Source organism: Ornithorhynchus anatinus, unplaced genomic scaffold (genome assembly GCF_004115215.2).
Source record: "Ornithorhynchus anatinus isolate Pmale09 unplaced genomic scaffold, mOrnAna1.pri.v4 scaffold_93_arrow_ctg1, whole genome shotgun sequence".
Classification (NCBI taxonomy): Eukaryota; Metazoa; Chordata; class Mammalia; order Monotremata; family Ornithorhynchidae; genus Ornithorhynchus; species Ornithorhynchus anatinus.
The window spans coordinates 912,005-933,352 of record NW_024396943.1 but is presented as its reverse complement, the minus strand read 5'-3'; the positions used below and the strand labels follow the sequence as shown (position 1 = coordinate 933,352).

At 48.2% G+C, this 21,348-nt stretch overlaps 1 non-coding gene across 1 annotated transcript; it reads left to right on the top strand.

The window, feature by feature from the left end:
- The first annotated feature begins 19,923 nt into the window (after positions 1–19,923).
- On the top strand, positions 19,924–20,061 carry LOC114809009. Its single transcript, XR_003756762.1, has one exon. It is a non-coding gene; the product is annotated as a small nucleolar RNA SNORA7 (small nucleolar RNA).
- Positions 20,062–21,348: the final 1,287 nt, after the last annotated feature.

The following is a 21,348-nucleotide window of genomic DNA, read 5'->3' as shown; positions in this document are numbered from 1 at the left end:
AGAAGCATTCAAAAAATGTTCTTGACATACAGTTCATTGTCAAATGAATTACATATAAGTTACTCAACTTGAGTGTTCATGGAAAAACATGCACCAGGGAGGAGGAGGAGGAGGAGGAGGGAGAAGGAGGAGGATGATAAAGTTCTTCCTCTTCTTTGCTCTGAGGGAATCAAATTGTTGTACAAACATTCTCCGGCATCGATGAGGGTTTTTCCTGCTTTATTGCTGGAGTAACTGAGGACTGGATAGATCAGAGAGACAGATGGGAACTTTGGAAATCAAATGTGCATTTTGGGGGAAGGTATTATTCTTTGGGGAGGGGGGATCATTTCTACTGAGTTGAGAAGAAGAGAAAAGGCCAGATGTTCCCTCCTTCGCCCCTACATCCCACAGTGGAGGAGCTTTCTATCTGCCCAGGGTGAAACACACAGCAGCCCTGATGCTGAACAAAAGGAAGGATATTTTGCTCCTGTCCTCTTACCTCCCATCCTTTTCTCCAGTGCCCTTGGGCCTATGGACCAGAGAAGCAGCCACTCCAGGCATCCAACATAAGGTTTGACTAGACCCACCCGAGCTGTCTTTGTCAAAAGGTCTCAACAAGCCAGATGCTGGGCACAGCCCAGAGAACCCCGCCTCATGGGTCCCTCTCCTCCCTCCCTCTTTCTCTGTCTCCCTCCCTCTTTCCCCTTTTCCCGCACTGCACGGAGGTGCTCCTCAGGAGCACTGTTCTAGCATGCAGGGCCAACAGAGCTGTTGCATAGTAGGGGAGCCCATCTTCACTCCCTTCATTGTGGAACTCCTCTCTGGTTCCTTCCTCACCAATCAGTGGTGGTAAGTTCGGTACATGGGAAAAACCCAAGAACTGTTCTAGACCTCTAGAGTACTATTTCACATATCGCAGTTGAAAAGTACTAAATGCATCACCTCATCACGGCTCCTTAGGGAAAGTTGGGGCAAATTCACAGGTGACCTGGTAGCACCATTCTACAACATGAAGCCTTATGAATTAAAGGCACAGTTCTGTCCCTTAAATTGCTGCCAGCCTAAGACAGACACCACTGATGTGGAACCACAAAGAAAAGGAGAGATAAAATGGATGAATAAAGAAACACTGAGGCTTTTTCCACAGTCAAGGATAGGTTTGAAAATATTAAAATTGTTTTGAGATACTGTATTATTTTTTAATCTCTCTAATAGAGCACTGCTCTATGGTTGGTTGATTAATATCGTGCTAGTCAGTAGGTTGTGTTTTCTTGGTTACAGATTGGAAATATCTCTAGGACTTGGAAAGTCACATTATGATTTTTCTTACAGTCATTTATCATTTTTTTTTAGATAAGTGTGGGAAACACAAAACAACAGAGATCAAGCATACTCCACATCTTTTCCAAGAAGAAAATTCTTAATGCTAAAACTAGCAAGCACATCAGTTTTTCAAAGCAGCAGAAGTTGTACAATTTTCAACATCAGATGTGAATGCTATTTTGGCAGACATTCCAATTGTAATACATTTACTTCCTGATGGTTGATTTTAAAAAGGTAAGCAACGGGAACAGGACCAAAAAAATAGTATGGACTGGACTTCAACCTGGGGGCTCTTAAATAAACACAGCATTTTCTTTGGGAAAAATGGGTTTATTTCATCTCAAACTATAAAGCAAAATGCCAGTGTTAATTATAATGATACATTTACAGGAATCCTTTGAACCCGAAGAAGGCCCCATGACCGGCGAACTTCACCTACTTGTGTGTGTGTGTGCGTGTGTGTGTGACAGAAAATAGTTCAAATTATATGGTGGGGGTTGGATCTACAGTGTGATCCAGGGATATTAAAAGCAAAGGACAAATGGAGACCATTTGCTAAAATCAGGTGGCGTAGCCGAACTTTGGAAGAAAGAATTGTACGATCAAGAAGAATGATACATACACACACATATACACACACACATACACACACACAAATCAAGAACCTAGACAATTCACTAGTTGAAGCTTAAAATTCACTTAATATATCTCAAGTGATTACTATGTACAACATCACAAACTGCAAAATTTATGGGACATATGCAAAAAACCAAAGAGAAGAGAGGAAATCATGAGGGGTACTGTTTTCAACTTTGGCTTTCTAGCACAACTGACACTGAATAAAAATGATCAGCTCCTAACGGGAGTGGGATAGAGATTTACCATTGTGTCATACAATGCGCTCAAATCTGCTCTGACATTAGTCAGAAAATAATCTGTTTACCATAGAGGGGAAAAAGGGCTACGGTTCAGCTGAGGTCCACTGTGGTTACCTGCTAGTCTGCCTTGGGTACTACGTGTTAATTAATAAATGATTCACAATACTAATAATTAATCAAGCACCCAGGAGGGAAATCACGGGCTAGCTGGCTCAAGCAAACACTAGTTCCGAGGAATAGTTGAAATAGTAGGTCCAAACTGACCATCTTCGACAATTACGAAAAGCTTCTGAGTTTGAGCAAGTTAATATGCACTGCAAGTATATGCATTCTGTCCCTTCATACTATTATTAATGATCTTCCTTAATATTGCTCTTGGTGTTTATTTCTCATCAACAGTCATCATTTTAATAATAATAATAATAATACTTCTTTTCCCACTTCCTATGGGGCCAGGGACTACTTAGTAAGAGCGTGGGTAGAGCCAAATCATCAGGGCGGACACAAGTCCCTGTCCCATATGGGGCTCACGTTGTAAAACGCCTATGGGGTCTCAAAGCTGCACGGACACAGAACTTTCCAGATGTGGGTAGATTCAATTCCCAAAGCGTAAGAAGCCCGCGGCTAACAGCAAATGCTCCTGCAAACTTTCACTATCTCGCCAAGATATTCCACTCAAGTATCACTGATGTGAGGCAACTCACCCGCTTCGAAGTGAAGACGTTGAAGCCAAAGATGCAGCCCTCCTACTTCTTCCCAACAGGGGACAAATGCCTCTCCTTCTCACCTTATAAATGACCCACATAGCAGCAGTGGGCCTGGCTACTCCCAGTTTTCATTTCCCTGCCCCCGGCTCCTCCCCAAATGCCGAGCTATAAAGTGCGGTCCCAGATGTCTCGTCTTCACTTCCTCCATCCCCGCTTTCACCGTTCACCTCGCCGGCCAGAAGGCTCAGCCCCCCGAGCCCCTCATCGGAAAGCAACGCCTGTCGCCCGGCCATATCCCACTGGGCCCGGAATTCTCCAGGCGTTGGCCACGGGGCCGGGGGGGGGGGGGGGGGTGTAATCATAATAATAATAATAATGTTGGCATTTGTTAAGCGCTATGTGCAGAGCACTGTTCTAAGAGCTGGGGGCAGATACAGGGTAATCAGATTGTCCCTCATGAGGCTCACAGTCTTCATCCCCATTTTACAGATGACGTAACTGAGGCACAGAGAAGTTAAGTGACTTGCCCACAGTCACACAGCTGACAAGCGGCAGAGCCGGGATTCGAACCCATGTCCTCTGACTCCCAAGCCCGGGCTCTTTCCACTGAGCCACACTGCTTCTCACTGGCTCCAAGCCCGCTCATGCCGCACGTGTCTCCCTCCGTAAAGCAGGATCGTTTGCCCCACGCCGTGGAAATCCCGCTGCGGAGCGGGACCCGCACACCTTCTCCCCTGCCCAGTCCGTATAATCATCATAATAATGGTGGTATTTGTTAAGCGCTTACTATGTGCCAAGCACTGCTCTAAGCGCTGGGGGGATACAAGGTGATCAGGTTGTCCCACGTGGGGCTCCCAGTTTTCATCCCCATTTTCCAGATGGGGTCACGGAGGCCCAGAGAAGTGAAGTGACTGGCCCAAAGTCACACAGCTGGCAAGCGGCGGAGCCGGGGATGGAGATGGGGATGGGAGAAGGGAAAGGGACGGGGACAGGGGACGGGGAAGAAGACGGGGAAAGGGACGGGGACAGGGGAGGGGGACCGGGGGAAAGGAAAGGGGGACAGGGCTCAAGCTGGACCCACGTCCTCTCAAGTCTCCCTCCCCGCACCTTCCCGGAGAGAAAACAGGACGCCCCGCGCCCCCTCCTCTTGATGGCTACTGCGTTCTGCCGCCCAGGAGGAGACTGTCTCCCCAGCTTCCCCGACTTCACGGCCGGGTACCCCGACCCCCGCGCCTGCTGAGTCTGGGGAGAGCCGGCAAGAGAAGCTCAGGTCCCGGGCCCCTGATTTCGGGACGCCCGCCCACCAGACACACGGTCCCGACCCGACCGGGGGCGGGGAGGGACGGGGAGCTCTGACCTGCGGCGGCCGGGGTCGGAGGGAGAGACTTACGGCGGCGAGCAGGGAAGAGGGGGGCGCTCTGACCTGCGGCGGCGGCGGCGGTTCCGAGGGGGGCCGGGCCGGGCCGGGCCGGGAGGCGGCGGCGGCGGCGGTGGCGGCGGGAGGCTTGCGAGTGTCCGTGCGGGGCGGGGGCCGGGCCCGGGGGATACGGGAGAGGGGAGAGGGGAAGGGGCGGGAGGAAGGGAGGGGCGGCGGCGGCGGCGGGACCTGCGCTCCCTACAGGGCGGCCGGCCGGCCGGCCCGGGCACTAAGGTCCGCGCTCGGCCCTCGCCCCCTCCCCGGGATACCTGCCGGTCCGCTCCGCCCGAAACGGAGGGGAACCCCCGGGTCGGGCGACCCGCTCCCCGGGTACCTTCTCTTCAACCAACGGGACGCGAGGCGAGAGGAAAGGCACGGCGAGGATGAGGATGACGATAATAATCATCACTATAACGATAGCAACGATGATAATCATCGCGCTATTTGTCGAACGCTGCTCATGTGCCAGGCGCTCTAGCAAGGGCTGGGGTAGAGGCAAGCCCCTGTCCCACGTGGGGCTCCCAACCGGAGAGGGAAGGGGAACAGGTAGCAAAACTCCATTTTCCAGATGAGGAAACTGAGGCCCGGAGAAGTGAAGCGACTCACCCATGGTCACACGGCAGGCCAGTGGCAGAGCTGGAATGAGAACCCAGGTCCTTGGACTTCCTGGGCCCAGGCTCTTGCCATTCGGCCACACTGCTTCTCAGATTCATTCGGTCGTATTTATGGAGCGCTCACTGGGTGCAGAGCACTGTACTAAGCGCTTGGAAAGTACGATACAGCAGTAAAGAGAGACCATCCCTGCCCACAGTGGGCTTACAGTCTAGAGGGGGAAGACGCATCAAAACAAGTAAACGGGCATCAATGGAAATAAACAGCATCATAGATTTATGCATATATACATAAGTGCTGTGGTGTGGGGCGGGGGGGAGAGCAAAAGGAGCGAGTCGGGGAAGGGAGGGGGAGCTGAGGAAAAGGGGGCTTATTCTGGGAAGGCCTCTTGAGGGAAATGTGCCTTCAGTAGGGCTGTGAAAGAGGGAAGAGTGATTGTCTGGCAGATTTGAGGAGGGAGGGGGTTCCAGGCCAGAGGTAGGACTTGGGCCAGGGATTGGCGGCGAGACAGGCGAGGAAGAGGCCCAGCGAGAAGGTTAGCACCAGCGGAGCAGAGTGTGCGGGCTGGGAGGTAGAGGGCGATCCCAACAACTTTGTCCGGCCGGGCTGCCCTCCAACCCCCTAATAGAGACAAGTGACGCTCACGGCTGGGTTAAATAGGGCACCTGTCCTCTGATAAGGAAAATGAAGAATAGCAGTCAGGAGACTTTTGCCTTCATTGCTGTTCCCCAAGCTGTGCTGTTCCATTTCCTTCTGCACCGACTGTGCTTGTCAAATTGTTAAACTGGGGAGGAGTAGGGGGGTAATTAAATGACCACCATTGAATTGAAAATGCTCAAACTGGCTTCTCCAGGAAGATAATTTCTGTATGTGTGATTTTAAAAGTTGTCTGTAAAGAAAGAGAAAAAATCCACTAAAAATCACCCAGTCATTTCAGATCCCATGAATATTACCAAAGGCCCAGAAAAGAGCATGTTGATATTGACAGATAATCAACTAATTTGACCTGGAAGGAGTTAGGAAAATGAATGAGCAGGCAATGGGGACATACATAAAAGCAGCTGTGCACGCTTGCCCTCTCTGACACTTGCTCCTTCTTTTTAACCAGGGTAGCAATTATCACTCTTCAGGCACTATAAATTCCAACCAGTTTTAGAACGATGTCGTTTAAAAGATAAAAGCCAGTCGAACACGCTAGACTGGTCAAAAAAGATAGTATCCTTACATGTAATTCTAGTAATGTGACCCTGTATGCATCTAAATATGAAATTTTACTCTAAAACAGCCCAGTTTTATTCTCACCTTAATAGACCCTCAGTTGTCTTCAAGAATATACATATAATGATAATGATTGTGGTATTTGGTAAGTGCTTATTATGTGCCAAGCACTTCCTATGTGCCAAGAAGCAGCATGTCTTAATGGAAAAAGCACGGGCTTGGGAGTCAGAGGACGTGGGTTCTAATACCGCTCCGCCACTTGTCAGCTGTGTGACCTTGGGCAAGCATCTCAACTTCTCTGTGCCTCAATTACCTCATCTGTAAAATGGGGATTAAGAGTGTGAGCCCCACCTGGGACAACCTGATTACCTTAATAATGATGATGATAATTATGACATTTGTTAAGTGCTCACTGTGTTTGAGGCACTGTACTAAGTGCTGGGGTGGATACAAGCAAATTGAGTTGGACACAGTCCCTGTCCCATTTGGGGCTCAAAGTCTTAATCCCCATTTTACAGATGTGGTAACTGAGGCACTGAGAAATGAAGTGACTTGCCCAAGGCCACAGAGCAGACAAGTGGTGGAGCTGTAATTAGAACCCATGACCTTATGACTCTCAGGCCCATGCTCTATCCACCACTCCATGCCCCAGCACTTAGAACAGTGCTTGGCACATAGTAAGCCCTTAACAAATAGCATGATAATGATTCTTCTTATTATTATGTGCTGTGGTAGATCCAAGATGGCAGGTCAGACACAGCCCCTGTCCCACCCGGGGCTCACAGTCCAAGGGGGATTGAACCCTCATTTAGCAGATGAAGAAACTGAGGCCCAGAGAAGTTAAGTGACTTGCCCAAGGTCACACAACAGGCAGGTGGTAGAGCCGGCATCAGAAACCAGGTCCCCCGACTCTCAGGCCCATGTTCTTTCCACTAGTCCATGCAACACTTCGATTTTTGAAGACCATCCAATTGACAGTGAGAATTGATCAGGATGTGAGAGTGTGGCTGATCAGATTGATGGGTGATTGTCCCTTCGGTGATGGGTGCCCGCAAGGCCCCAGTTGGCTGTACTGTGGCCTTGGAGACCCTCAGTGGCTGGTACTCTTTTCCTTTCTCCCTCTTTCCTAAATCAATCCATTAATTGTATTCAGTGTGTGCTGAGTGCTAAGCAGGTCTGAACAAAGCATTTGGGAGAGTACAACAGTGATCTTAAGCCACAGTGAGATCCCAGGAGTCAGCCCTATAGTCAAGGGGTTCTTCAGTGGTCCGCCCAGTGGAGCAGAAAGATCCCATAATAGTTTCCACAATCAGCAATCTCCCTTTTCTCCTTGAAGATAGTGATGGTGGTGGCACTGTTGAGATCTTGTGGCCTCTTGTCCTGGTCAGAAGGCCATGGGTTCTAATCCTAGCTCTGCCGCTTGTCGGCTTTGTGACTTTGGGCAAGTCACTTACCTTCTCTGTGCCTCAGTTCCCTCATCTGTAAAATGGGGATTAAGACTGTGAGCCCCGTGTGAGACACGGACTGTGTACAACCCGATTATCTTGTATCTACCCCAGTGCTTAGTACAGTGCCTGGCACATAGTAAGTGCTTAACAAATACCATAATTATTATTATTAGACTGGAATCACCATATGGGGACAGGGATTGTGTCTCACCTACCCCAGGGCTTAGCACGTAGTTCTGAATAAATACCACAATTATAATTACTATTATTATTATTATTGTTCTGTGATGAGGATGAGCTCATAATAATAATAATAATGATGGTATTTGTAAGTGCTTACTATGTGCTAAGCACTGTTCTAAGCGCTGGGGTAGATACAAGGTAATCGGGTTGTCCCACGTGGGGCTCACAGTCTGAATCCCCATTTTACAGGTGAGGTAACTGAGGCACAGAGAAGTTAAGTGACTTGCCCAAAGTCACACAGCTGATAAATGGAGGAGCCGGGATTAGAACCCACAACCTCTGACTCCCAAGCCCGGGCTCTTTCCACTAAGCCACACTGCTTCTCAGCCACGCTGCTTCTCTCATGTAAGTGTTTAAGCAGAGTTTTAAGCAGAGTGTCCTCTCCTGGCTGGTAGATGTCAGCAGGGAGACCAGGGGAGTGGGAGCTCTGCCCTTCTCCTGCCCCGACTCCGGTGGCCCTGGAGGCTTCTGAGCCGGCCAGAGCGGGAGCCATGGCTTCCTTGTGGGCCAGTCAGCCGCTCCTCAGAGAACGTCAGTCTCAGCATTGGTAGGAGCATTAAGAAAATCGTCCAAGTGTTGTCGCATCTTTCAGATACCTTTAAAGTGAGGGTGGATTGATCCTTGCTCTTCCAGTGGTGCTGTGGTTGGGGGTGAGGATGATGTCAAACTTCAGACATGATCATGTCACATGTGTTCTTCAGCATGTTCTGGATTCCCTGGAGGAGGCTTCCCTAGACATGTCAGTGTCACAGGGGGCTGCAAGACTTACCAAATATCACAATCAAAGAAAAAACAAACATTTCATTTGCCAATGTATCAAGATTCTGAACATTTCAATAAAAATATGACCATGTGCCACGCACAAATAAGTTTAGGAGATTAATGTGAAATAGTAGTGGTTCTTCCAAGTGTGATTCTCTTCTGGACTTGGGAAAACAATTGTAATAATGGTTTTTTGATTTTTTTGGAGGGGGATTGGTTTTCAAATTTGGGTAGCATTCGCTAACCTCATTTTTCTGTGTCATTTCATTATCTCCCCAGATTCCCTCTGGAAGTGGAACTCTTCTACAGTGATACATCAGTGGCTTTGCCAATGCTAATTACACCTTGCCCTTGTGCAGATGTTGTCTTAGAGGCTAGCTAACTTCTTACCTTCATATGACTCCAAGTCAGTCTCTTGTGGGCTGAGCATTTTCTGAAAGGTTCTTTTGCTTCAGAAATAAGATCACCAAACTAAAATACGAGCCACATATTATGAGGAACAGAGAGGCAGCAGAGCCACGTGGAAGGATCCCAGGGACGGGAGACAAGAGGCCTAGGCTCTAGCTCTGGCTCTTCCTCTGGGTGGCCCTGGGCAAGTCACTTACCTTTTCTGGGCCTTGGTTTCCTCCTCCATGCAATGGGGATGATAATCCCTCTCTCTTTGTACTTTGCAGGGCTGCCGAGAGGCTGAAATGAGATCAAGCATGGGAAAGCCCTTTGGAAAAAGAAAAATGCATCAAATACAGTGTTATAGCAGTTTTCTCTCTTCCAGTAGGAATAAGGAAGCACAGGACCGTTCTTGGGGTGGCTGATCTTAAAACAACCTTCGTAGCAGGAAAGCTCAAATTCCTACAGGCTCTATGCTTCCCTCCCTTCATCCTTTCATTCCCCAATTTTCTGGCAGCCTCCTCGCTGATCATTTCAAGAAACATCCTCCTGGTCCTGCTCTCCGATACACACAAACGGATTTTTTGATTGGGGATTTCAGAATCACCCAGACCATCCAGCCAACCCTACACAAGGCCCTCGCTGAGCACTTCCCCCTCCTCCCTCCCCGACCCGGCCCCACCCTTCTGTGTATAAGAGGCTGACAGCTTGAGGAGGCCCCCAGGCCCCTGCGTTGGCCACGCGTGCCTATCCGGTCCCCGGCTCTCACTTGCTGATTGGAAACAGGCTCTGGTTGCCACAAGTCCTTACTTGTGGTTGCAAATCAATTTTGCCTCCACCCCTGAGAAGCTGCCATTCGGCCCTTGATCCTTGGCTCTTGCCACATCAAGCAGTGGTTGTCTCCTTCCAGGCAGATTCCACAGATTGGGAAGTGGCAGCCCAAGGCAGCTAAGGAGCTGGGCTTCCTACCCGGAGGTGGGGGCAGTGGAGTGTGGGGGGGGGCAAGGAGGGGAGCATTACAGATACAGATTTCACCGTCCCTCCTCCTCATCCCCCTCCGTCCCCTTCCCTTTTACATAAGAGGCAAAGTAACTTCCACTCCAACTAGGACTTGTTTTTAGAGGGCCCATTTCCAGAGGGAGGAGGATGGAAATGGAATTGCCAAAAAAATTCTTGTTCTCACAGCCAGTGGAACATCTTCAGCCTTCCGCGGGTTAGCCCTGGCATCTCTGCCTCAGGCGTATTATTATTATTAGCAATAATAATAAAAATGCTATTTGTGAAGCTCTTACTATGTGCCAAGCACTGTACTAAGCGCTGAGGGAGATACAAGATAATCAGGTCAGACAGAATCGCCGTCCCACATGGGGGCTCACAATCTAAGAGGAAAAGAAAACAGGAAGTGAATCCCACTTTACAGATGAGGAAACTTGGCAGAGGCTCACCAGAATGCCACTTTGGCACTTGGGAAATAATTTTTCGGCTCTCCACCAGTAAGACCTGTTCTCTATGTTTCTTCTGCTTTTTGACCATCAGGGTTCCTGGTAGGCTAGTCGACAATAGCATTTGAGCAAAGTAGTGTGTATGTGTGTGTGCATGTGTGTCTGTGCACATGTGTGTGCGTGTGTGTGTGCACATGCGCGCATAGCGGCGGAGCAGCATGGGAGGGAAGAGTATCCTTTACCACAGTATAGTTTCTGTTGATTGATACTCTATTGGCAAGATCTCCTTCCTTCTACCACCACATATAGACTTGTCTCTAAGGCATTTACAGGTTTTAATCTCCCTTGCTTTAGTCTGCATGGGGCAAACATATTTTGGGATCAGGTTTTCACAGAAGAGCAAGAATCTGGTTTTGAGCCAAATCTGCACGAAGCAAGCCTGAACTTTGGTGTTAGCACGAATCCAACCTGACGCTGCAGAGCAATAAAATGTACCTTCAGCCAACCACTCTTCCTCCCAGGCACCCTTGGCACCCTGACTTGGCTAAGGGCATTCCAAATTTCAGGCTTTGCCCCTCCTTCCACCCCATCCCTTTCCTCCCTGGCCACCCTCGAGGTGGGGTTGGCTGGGGGGAGTGGCATGCAGGCAGGCTGACCTGGGACGGGGATAGGAGAGCACTTGCTCCTGGCCACCCTCCTAGAGTGGGAAAGATGCTTCTGTGAAAGAGAAGGGTTGCAGTAAGAGTTGCCGTGCCAAACAAAGCCAGGCTTCCCCAAGGGCTTCTCCTGTTCCCACGCTGGTTGTTGCAGAGACTATCTAAATTGCAAATCCTTAACTGATAAGGGCAAAAGAAACAGCACCCCCAAGCTGTGGCTGTCCATCAGGAAGACTCAAAAGCCAGAGAAAACAGTAGTCAGTACTACCTCCACTAAGCAGATTTCAGCCACTACCGACTGGGGGCTAGCTTGGAAGAGTACAACTGAGTAGACTGATCCCTGTTCTCAAGGAGCTTCCAATCTACTGTGTGCAGAAGCCTGTTCTAGGAGTTTGGGGAGGAGAGTGCAATAGTGTCAGTAGACATGATTCCTGCCCTCAAGGAGCTTCCAGTCTAGTGGGGAGACAGACACCGAAATAAATTACAGACAGGAGGAAGTAAGAGCATAAAGATACCGACATAAGTGCTGTGGGAAGAGGAGAGGGAGAGTGGTATTACCAGAGTGTTTCCGTGACGCCAAAGTGCTGAAGTAGCAGTTGGGGGATAGAAAGTGGGGAGCTGAGAGATCAATCGGGGAAGGTGTCCTGGAAGATCTCATTGTGGTCAGGGAACACGTCAACTAACTCTGTTATATTGTACTCTCCTAAGCGCTTAGTACAGTACTCTGTACACTCTAAGAATAAACATGATTGATTGATTGATTGAAGAGAGGTGATCTCAGAAGGGCTTTGAAGATGGAGATAGTGGTGGTCTGCTAGAAGCGAAGGGGGAGTGAGTGCCAGATAGTGGGGAGGGTGGGAGCAAGAGGTTGGCAACAGAAGAGCCGAGATGGATGAGGCACGTTGAGTAGGTGATCTTGGAAGGACAAAGCTGGTGGACTGAGGTGTAGTGGGAGAAGAAGAGAAAGAGCTGATTATCTTTTAGCAGATGGTTAGGCTTATTTTATGATTGTTCTTTACCTAGCAGAGGAGAATGTTACCCTGAGATTTCTATGGCAGTGTAAGAGGAATATTACCCTTTCACTTGAGGTGTCCAGCTTTTCAGTCTGAAAATGCATCCTTTGTTCCATTTCTCCCCGAGGTCACTTGCCAGGGCATTTCTATCGGACAACAACCAACTTAGACTGTGAGCCCCATGTGAGACAGGGGTGGTATCCCACCTGATTAACTTGTATCCACCCTAGTGCTTTCTACAGTGCTTGGCAAACTCTGCCCTCTCCTCCGCCAGGCAAAGCTTCTTCTCCTCCCTCATCGACACCCATGCCCGTCACCCCCGCCGATTGTTCCGGACCTTTAACTCTCTCCTTAGGCCCCCTGTTCCTCCCCCTCCCCCATCTCTCACCCCTAATGATCTGGCCACCTATTTCCTCACGAAAATCAACACGATCAGGTCTGAGCTCCCCAAAGTCACCCCTCCGCCTCTCCCCTCCCCCCCAACAACCCCCTCCCCTACTTTCCCATCCTTCCCTGCAGTATCCTCAGAGGAGATCTCCTCCCTCCTCGCAAGTGCCACCCCCTCCACCTGCGCCTCGGACCCCATTCCCTCTCACCTTCTTAAAACCATCGCCCCTGCCCTCCTCCCTTCCTTAACTTCTATTTTTAACCACTCAATCTCCAAGGGCTCCTTCCCCTCTGCCTTCAAACATGCCCACGTCTCCCCCATCCTAAAAAAACCCGCTCTTGACCCCACTTCCCCCTCCAGTTATCGTCCTATCTCCCTACTACCCTTCCTTTCCAAAATCTTAGAACGAGTCGTCTACAATCGATGCCTAGAATTCCTTAACTCCCATTCTCTCCTAGACCCCCTCCAATCTGGCTTCCGTCCCCTCCACTCTACCGAGACTGCTCTCTCTAAGGTCACCCATGACCTCCTTCTTGCCAAATCCAATGGCTCCTACTCCATTCTGATCCTCCTTGACCTCTCTGCTGCCTTTGACACTGTCGACCATCCCCTCCTCCTCCATACCTTATCTCACCTTGGCTTCACGGACTCTGTCCTCTCCTGGTTCTCCTCTTACCTCTCTGGCCGATCATTCTCGGTCTCCTACGCTGGAGCCTCCTCCCCCTCCCATCCTTTAACTGTTGGAGTTCCTCAAGGGTCAGTTCTTGGCCCTCTTCTGTTCTCCATTTACACTCACTCCCTCGGTGAACTCATCCGCTCTCACGGCTTTGACTACCATCTCTACGCAGATGACACGCAGATCTAGAGAAGCAGCGTGGCTCAGTGGAAAGAGCACGGGCTTTGGAGTCAGGGCTCATGAGTTCGAATCCCAGCTCTGCCACTTGTCGGCTGTGTGACTGTGGGCAAGTCACTTAACTTCTCTGTGCCTCAGTTCCCTCATCTGTAAAATGGGGATTAAGACTGTGAGCCCCACGTGGGACAACCTGATTTCCCTATGTCTACCCCAGCGCTTAGAACAGTGCTCGGCACATAGTAAGCGCTTAACAAATACCAACATTATTATTATTATTATCTACATCTCCGCCCCTGTCCTCTCCCCCTCCCTTCAGGCTCGCATCTCCTCCTGCCTCCGGGATGTCTCCACCTGGATGTCGGCCCGCCACCTAAAACTCAACATGAGCAAGACTGAGCTCCTCATCTTCCCTCCCAAGCCCGGTCCGCTCCCAGACTTCTCCATCACCGTGGATGGCACGACCATCCTTCCCGTCCCGCAGGCCCGCAATCTCGGTGTCATCCTTGACTCGTCCCTCTCGTTCACCCCACACATCCTATCCGTTACCAAGACCTGCCGGTTTCACCTCTACAATATCGCCAAGATCCGCCCTTTCCTCTCCACCCAAACGGCTACCTTACTATTACGGGCTCTCGTTATATCCCGGCTAGACTACTGTGTCAGCCTTCTCTCTGACCTCCCTTCCTCCTCTCTCGCCCCGCTCCGGTCTATTCTTCACTCCACTGCCCGGCTCATCTTCCTGCAGAAACGATCTGGGCATGTCACTCCCCTTCTTAAACAACTCCAGTGGTTGCCTATCGACCTCCGCTCCAAACAAAAACTCCTCACTCTAGGCTTCAAGGCTCTCCATCACCTTGCCCCTTCCTACCTCTCCTCCCTTCTCTCTTTCTACCGCCCACCCCGCACGCTCCGCTCCTCTGCCGCCCACCTCCTCGCCGTCCCTCGGTCTCGCCTATCCCGCCGTCGACCCCTGGGTCACGTCCTCCCGCGGTCCTGGAACGCCCTCCCTCCTCACCTCCGCCAAACTGATTCTCTTTCCCTCTTCAAAACCTTACTTAAAAATCACCTCCTCCAAGAGGCTTTCCCAGACTGAGCTCCTCTTCCCCCTCTACTCCCTCTGCCATCCCCCCTTTACCTCTCCGCAGCTAAAGCCTCATTTTCCCCTTTTCCCTCTGCTCCTCCACCTCTCCCTTCCCATCCCCACAGCACTGTACTCGTCCGCTCAACTGTATATATTTTCGTTACCCTATTTATTTTGTTAATGAATTGTACATCGCCTTGATTCTATTTAGTTGCCATTGTTTTTACGAGATGTTCTTCCCCTTGACGCTGTTTAGTGCCATTGTTCTTGTCTGTCCGTCTCCCCCGATTAGACTGTAAGCCCGTCAAACGGCAGGGACTGTCTCTATCTGTTGCCGACTTGTTCATCCCAAGCGCTTAGTACAGTGCTCTGCACATAGTAAGCGCTCAATAAATACTATTGAATGAATGAATGAATGAAAAGTGCTTAATTATTAGTGGGTGGACATATCTAATGTCCAATACTTATTTGCTGGCAATAATTCCTCTCATGGGGACGGCAGAAGCCCCAAGCAACAAGTCTCCAGAAATGCCAGAGCATTTAAATGATTGTGCACATCTCCAAACACATGTACACAACCATACTCCCCCCCCCCCCCACACAACATATTCAGTTGCATACATCTGTGTACAATACAGTACTCTCATTCTAGCTGAAGACATTTTAAAATAATGAAAATATTTCTCATGCCATTATCTAGTTCAACTGGAGAAGGGTAAGAGCAAATGTATTCCATGCCTCAGTTTCCTACCTCTTAAATGGAGTTTACAAATTTTGTTAGATGTAAATGCTTCCAAAAGTTTAAAATTCTGATTTCCTTCGGCTTACCACGTCACTTTTTTCCCCAGAAAAGCGTATCAAAGAATTAATAGTTAGTAATTACTTTCCTTCATTTAATCAGTCAATCAATAATATGTATTGAGTGCCTCCTGGGAAAGTGCACTTAACTAAGTGCTTGAGAAAGTACAATAACCTCTGAACCTTCAAAGCCTTCCTGAAATGATGTCTCCTCCGGGAAGCCTTCCCTGATTAATCTCTTATTTCCCCTCCCTACTGCATCAATTCTTGAGTCTGTAACCCCTAGGACCTTAAGAACTCACCCATTCTCCACTCCACAGCACTTACATATAAATCCTTATACTAGATTACTTTCCCTATCTGTAATTGATTTTAGTGCTGGTCCCCTATTTTTATGGTATTTAAGTGCCTACTCTGTGGCGGGCACTGTACTAAATTCTGGGGTACATACAAGCTCATCATTTTGGACACAATTCATGTTCCACATGGGACTCACAGTCTTAATCCCCATTTTACAGATGAGGTAACTGAGGCACAGATAAATGAAATAACTTGCCCAAAGCCACACAGCAGACAAATGGCAGAGTGAGGATTAGAACCCAGGTCTCCTTTCCCTAGACTGAAAGCTCCTCAAGGATGGGGAATCGTGTCTACCAACTCTTTTGTAGTATACTCTCCTGAGGGTTTAGTACAGTGCTTGGCACACAGTAAGCACTCAATAAATATGATTGATGGATTGATCATATTTCCTCCTGCCTTCAGGACATCTCTACTTGGATGTCCTGCCTACACCTCAAACTTAACATGTCCAACACAGAACTCCTCATCATCCCACCCACAACCTATCCTCCCCCTGACTTTCCCATCACTGTAGACAGCACCTCTAACCTTCCTATCTCACAAACCCATAACCTTGGCATTATCCTCAACTTGCCCCTTTCATTCAACCCACATACTTAATCTGTCACCAAATCCTGTTGGTTCAACCTTCACCACATTGCTAAAATCTGCCCTTTCCTCTCCATCCAAACTGCTCTATGCTGACCCAAGCACTTATCCTATCCTGCCTTGATTACTGCATCAGCCTCCTCGCTGACCTCCCTGTCTCCTTTCTCTTCCCACTCCAGTCAATACTTCTCCCTCTCACTCGGATCATTTTTCTACAAAACCCTTCAATCCATGTTTCCCCACTCTTCAAGAACCTCCAGTGGCTGCCCATCCACCCCCACATCAAACAGAAACTCCTTCCCATTGGCTTTAGAAAGCACTCCATCACCTTGCCCCCTCCTACCTCACCTGGCTGATCCCTATCCTCAAGGAGCTTACCGTCTACTGTATGCAGAACACTGTACTGCACGCTTGGGAGAGTAAAGTAGATTTAGCAGACCTTTGAGGAGCTTATGTATTGCGTGCAGAGCACTGTATGAAGAATTTAGGAGAGCACACTAGAGCTAGTGGACACGATCCCTGCCCTCCAGGAGCTGACGGTCCTACGGAAGGCAGAACATTGAATTAGGCACGAGGGAGAGAGAGCAATAGAGTTAGTAGAACAATCCCTGACTTCGAGGACCTTACAACCAGCAAATGTGATATGGGTCATATGAAGCTGCAGAATAAAAGGAACTTGTCTCCAACTTTAGGCATAATAGTCAATCTCTCCTTGGTCAGGTGCCTGATAAACTTCTCACTCCTGTAATCCCATCCATCTCTGTCCCTCCCTATCAATGCCTGCTCTCCTCCTCCTTAGGCTGAGTCCCATGTGAGGCGGGGATTGTGTCCAACCTGATTATCTTCTATCAACCCTAGTGCTTAGGACAATGCTTGGCCCATAGTAAATGCTTAACAAATACCACAATGATTATTATTAATTATTATTATAATTTCAAAGCAGAAGCTCTGTCCAAACCAACCAGAAGGTTAAGTGGCAGAAGTTATGATAGGGCTCCAAAGAGGAAGAGCAGGGTTCGCCCTTTTCAATCCAGTTCACTGTTCCAGGGGAGTTGGGCAGATCCAGACATAATGGCCAGTGCAGGACTTCAAAATACCATTTGGGAGGGTGACCTAGAAATACTTAATCTTTGACAGGAGAAGAGACAATAGGCAAATTTTCTTTCTGAAATCTGCTGTCAGTCAATGGCACTCAGTGAGCACTTACTGTGTGCAGAGCACTGGACTAAGCACTTGGGAGAGTCCAATATAATAGAGTTGGTAGACATGATCCTTTCCCACAAGGAGTTTACGGTCCAGTGGAGGAAATTATAATCTAGTGGAGTGTCATCTCTTTTCCTTTCTGCAACTGACTCACTCCCAAAGATTTAGCTCACTGTTCTTTCTTCAGTTGACAGTTTTGCCACCCTGTTATTGTCCCAGAGTTGTCAACTTCCCCTTCAACAAGTCCAAACCTGGGGCTGCTCAACTGGGTTCAACCTGCTTTCCCAGCCATCTGGCCTAAGCAACTCCATCCCTGGCTCGTGGACCCTGAGAGGTCTATCTTGCCTCCAACCTACTTCCTCCCGGGGAGCCCTTGCCAGGCTGGACCCCAATAAGAAGCACGATATATGTGGTGGAGTCCTTTCTTTGTGCACTGGGCTTTGAGTCCAGCGGAAAAAGCCTGGGCCTGGCAGTCAGAGGACCTGGATTCTAAATCCCAGCTTGCCTGCTGTGTGACCTTGGGTAAATCACTTCACTTCTCTGGGCCTTAGTTTCCCTCACCTCCAAAATGGGATTATAAACCTGTTCTCCCTCTCTCTTACACTGTGAACCCCAGGTGGAAGAGGAACTATAACTGACCTGATTATCTTGTATCTACCCCAGTGCTTAATATTCATTCATTCATTCATTCATTCAATTCATTCATTATTAAAAGCTTACTGTGTGGAGAACACTGTACTAAGTGCTTGGGAAAGTACAATACAGCAATAAAGGATGACAATCCCTGCCCACAACGAGCTCACAGTCTAGAAGGGGGGGAGACAGACATCAATACAAATAAACAAATATCAATATAAATAAATAAAATTACAGATATATAGTGCCTGGCATATAGTTAGCACTTAACAAACACCACAAATGTTATTACTATTGGTATTATTATTAGTAATGATAATAATAATACTGATAATAAGAAGAAGAAGAATAGCATGAACACTAGAATCCAAATTATTCGCTCACAGATCCCATGGAGACAATCTGCATAAAATGAGCACATTGTAAAAGCATCCAGTGTTCTTTAAACAGCCAATTTTGGGACAGAACCAATATTTCTTGCTGTTTCAGCTATTGTTCTGTGATTCCTAGACAGAAGCTAGTTACAGCAAATCAAAATATCCCTTTGCTCATTAGAGATAGAGGTTTATTTGTAAAAGTATTTGTTCTAAATATGTCTCAAACTGAACTCCTCATCTTCTCCTTCTAATCCCCACCTCGCTTTCCCGTCACCAGTTGACAACACCACCACTCTCCCTGAATCCATAGCCAATAACCTTGGCCTGATCTTTGACTCCTCCCTCTCTGGATATATTCTTACTAGATATAGCCTCCTCACTGGTCTCCCTGACTCCAACCTCTCCCCTCTCCAGACCAGACATCTAGACTCTAGAGGGTAAGCTCGTTGTGGGCAGGGATCGTGTCTACTATCTGTGTTACATGTACTCCACCAAGCACTTAGCACAGTGCTCTGCACACACTAAGACCTCAATAAATACGATTGAATGAATGAATCAATACCATTGATTAATCACTCTGCTGCCTAGATAATTTTTTCTAAGATGTTCATTCATTCATTCAATCGTATTTATTGAGCGTTTACTGTGTGCAGAGCACTGTATTGAGCGCTTGGAATGTACAATACAGCAATAATAATAATAATGGTGGTATTTGTTAAGCACTTACTATGTGCAAAGCACTGTTCTAAGCCCTGGGGGGTTACAAGGTGATCAGGTTGTCCCATGTGGGGCTCACAGTTTTAATCCCCATTTTACAGATGAGGTAACTGAAGCCCAGAGAGGTTAAGTGACTTGCCCAAAGTCACACAGCTGGCAAGCGGCAGAGCCGGAATTCGAGCCCATGACCTCTGACTCCCAAACCAATAAAGACAGTCCCTGCCCACAATGGGCTTACAGTCTAAAGGGGGGAGAATAATGATGGTATTTGTTAAGTGCTTACTATGTGCCAGGCACTGTACTAAGCGCTAGGGTGGATACAAGCAAATTGAGTTGGACAAAGTCCCTGTCCCACAAGGGGCTCACACTTTTAATCCCCATTTTTTACAGATAAGGCACGGAGAAGTGAAGTGACTTGCCCACAGTAGCACAACAGACAAGTGGCAGAGCCGGGTGGAGGGACAGTTATCATTTCCTTAAGAATCTATAAGGAGATGAAGTCAGGAAATAAAGTTGGGGCGGGGGACAGCAATCAATTAATCAATATATATATATAGCCACTAATCAATCAATCATATTTATTGAATAATTACTATGAGCAGTGCACTGTACTAAACATTTGGGAGAGTACGATACAACAGAATCGGTAGACATGTTCCCTGCCCATAATGAGCTCATCACCATATCCATTTTTCTTTCTCTTTTTCTATCAGTAAATTATTTTGTGCCTGTCTCTCCTGGTAGACTGTAAATTCCGAGAGGGCAGGTGAGACATAACTGGGTGTATTCAGTACCAGGCCCAGGTTCTTTCCACTAGGCCATGCTGCTTTCCACCTCCTCTCAGGATGACACCTGGAGAGTTTCCAGTACTCTACCAGTCTCGGCTATGGGAGGGAGAGTCAAGCAGTGTCCTACCCATTCCATTTCTAGTTTGGGCAGTGGCTAGCGAGTGGCAGACAATCTGCTACAAATCAAAACTCACCTGTGCTGAGCAGCAACAGCATGGGAGAGAGTCAAGGGCGGAGATTCAAGATGACTGAGTGGAAGAAGGCAATGGTGAACCACTCCCATATTTTTGCCAAGAAAACTCTACCAGAACGATTGCAGATGAAGGTGGGGCATTCTGGGAGAGATGTGTCCATGGAGTTGCTATGAGTCGGAAATGACTTGACAGCATAAGACAAGATGCTGCTTTCCTGAGTGTTTGTTCTATCCAAGACGTTGTTTTACACGTGTCCCCATGCATCAAAGCCTCCAAAGGTTGCTTTCCTCTCTGTATCAAGCAGAAACTTCCTGCTACTGACCTTATTGTTCTCATCTCTCCCTCTGTGAACCCCTAGCTGATGCCCTCCTTTTTGTCTGGAACTTTCTTCCCCCTTCACACCTAGCAGGCTGCTACTCTCCCCATCTTCAAAACCCTATATTTATTTGTTAAGCTCTTATTATGTGTCAAGCACTGTTCAAAATGCTCGGGTAGGTACACGTTAATTAGGTTGGACACAATCCCTGTCCCACATGGGGCTCACAGTCTAAGTAGGACTGAATTCTCACCTCCTCCAGGTGGCCTCCCTTCCATGACTAATCTCTCATCACCCCCCTTGGCACCCCCTAACACCTAAGCACTTAAATTCCCACACCTATCTAATGAACACTATTACTCCCCACCACCTGCAATCTACTGAAGGGATTGTCTCTTCCTTTAGTTTGTAAACTCCTCAAGAGCAGGGATCCTGTCTACTAATTCTATTGTCAATCAGTGGTATTTATTGAGTGCTTACTGTGTGCAGAGCACTGTACGAAATGCTTGGGGGAATACAGCAGAGTTGGTAGACACGTTCCCTGCCTACATCAAGCTTACAGTCTAGAGGGGCAGACAGGCATGAATATAAATAAGTAAATAATAATAATAATAGTAATGGTACTTAAGTGCTTTCTATGTGTCAAGCACTGTTCTAAGGGCTGGGGTAGATGCAAGTTAATTGGGTTGGATACAGTCTCTGTCAATCCCCATTTTACAGATGAGGTATCTGAGGCCCAGAGAGGTGAAGTGATATGCCCAAGGTCACACAGCAGACATGTGGCAGAGCCAGGATTAGAGCCCAGGTCCTTCTGACTCCCAGGCCCATGCGCTATCCACTAAGCCATGCTGCTTCTCTTATGGATACGTATGTAAGTGCTGTGGGGTTGAGGGTGGGGTGAACACCAAATGCCTAAGGGGTACAGATCCAATTGCACAGACGACACAGAGATGAGTGCTTG